The following is a 1,946-nucleotide window of genomic DNA, read 5'->3' on the forward strand; positions in this document are numbered from 1 at the left end:
GGGGGGGGGGGATGGATGGAATGTTAACAGCGATCGAGGGGGAGCGACCAATCCGGGGCCAGGCGCGGGAGGGGCGGGGCCAGGCACGCAAATGAGGCCCGGGGAGTGGACCAATGGGAGAGGGGAGAAGCCAGGTGTGGGAGGGGGCGCTGATTTATGAGGCGTTCTTTGTTACTGCAGCACTGCTGGGGGGAGGGGCCAGGGGGGAGCTCCCCGCACCTGGGAACCCCCCCGCAGCCCCTCCCCCCCATCGCCAGCCCCAGCGTCACAGGGGCTGGGGGGGGACCCTCATTGTCCCCTCCACCCTCCCCCCCCAGTCCCTCAAGGAGGAGCCCCCCCCCACTGCAGTACACCGCCCCCTAGCGCCCCCCCCGGGGCATGGGGGCCAGCCCTGACTGCCAGGGGAGAGCCCGCCCCCCCGCGCCCAGGGGCTGACTGCCAGGGGAGCATATTGACTGTTCTGCTCTAGCTCTGCCTACATGGGGTCGGGGGGGGGGGGCGATGCTAATTACCTGGGGTTTAATTGCGCCTCCTCAGCCCGCTCACGAGGCGCCAGGAGGCCAGGGGGATGGGCGGGGGATCCTCAAGAGGGGCAACTGCCACACACTGTTGAGGGACGAATGTTTCCCAGGAGGATGCGGGCTGGAAGATTTCAGCTGTCCTGTTTACTAGCGGTATTACGGTAGCCCAAGGGGATTGGGGCCCGTGGTCCCACTGGGCCAGGGACAGCCCCTGCCCCAGCTGAGATCGGAGCCCCTCTGCTCAGACACAGCCAGAGCCAGCCCCCAAATAGCAACACGCAGGAGTATGCTCCCTGCTTCATGGGTGGGGAAACTGAGGCACAGAGTGATGCTGTGATCTGCCAAGGTCACACAAGAAGTCTGTAGAAGAGACAGCAGTAGAACCCAGGCGTCCTGGCTCCTAGACCCCCCTCCCCTCCCAGGGTCAGGGATAGAACCCAGGCGTCCTGGCTCCTAGACCCCACTCCTTTCCTCTCCCCTCCTGGGGCTGGGATAGAATCCACGAGGCCTGGCTCCCAGCCCCCCTGCTCTAATCACTAGATGCCATTCCCCTCCCAGAGCCAGGGAGAGAACCCAGGAGTCCTGGCTTCCAGGCCTCCCTGGTCTAACCCACCAGCCTCCACTCTCCTCCCAGAGCCAGGGATAGAACTCAGGCGTCCTGGATCCCAGCCCCCCTGCTCTAACCCACCAGTCCCTGACTCCCCTCCCAGAGCCAGGGAGAGAACCCAGGAGTCCTGGCTCCCAGTCCCCCCCTGCTCTAACCCACCAGTCCCCGACTCCCCTCCCAGAGCCAGGGAGAGAACCCAGGAGTCCTGCCTCCCAGTCCCCCCCTGCTCTAACCCTTAGGCCCCACGCCCCTCCCAGCCACTGCAGTGGGTCAGGGAGTCCAGTTCTGTGGCTGGATTTAATAAAGGAGTTGGGTGATTTTGTGACCGTTAATAACATTTGTTAGCATGGCAACCAGGCTAATGATGGAGGCAGGGTAATCAGATGTCCTGCCGTAGGGGGAAGTCGGTTACCCACTCTGGGGTGGGGGGCAGGGAGCTAGGACTCCTGGGTTCTATGCTGGCTTGGGGAGGGGAGCGGGGTCTAGTAGGTTAGAGCAGGGGAGGGCTGGGAGGCAGGACACCTGGGTTCATTCCCCAGCTCTGGGAGTGGGGTGGGGTCTAGTGGTTAGAGCTAAGGAGAAGTGAGGAGGCTTGTTTCACCTCCATGTTCACGGTAAGTCCCTTGGTGAAGGAATTCATGGAACCGCCGCCACTTCCTTTTCTAGCTTAAAACCCTCAGTAACTCCGAGCTCTCCCCGGGCGTGTTTGTTACACCGAGCCCGGCTGCAGAGCTGGGACCCTGAGACCCAAAACAGACCCCCAGCCACAGCACTGGGAACTGGGAGGGGAGTGGGGTCTAGTGGTTACAGCAGGCGGG

The sequence above is a fragment of the Terrapene carolina genome, unplaced genomic scaffold (assembly GCF_002925995.2).
Source record: "Terrapene carolina triunguis isolate 2854851 unplaced genomic scaffold, T_m_triunguis-2.0 Scaffold771, whole genome shotgun sequence".
NCBI classification, from domain to species: Eukaryota; Metazoa; Chordata; order Testudines; family Emydidae; genus Terrapene; species Terrapene triunguis.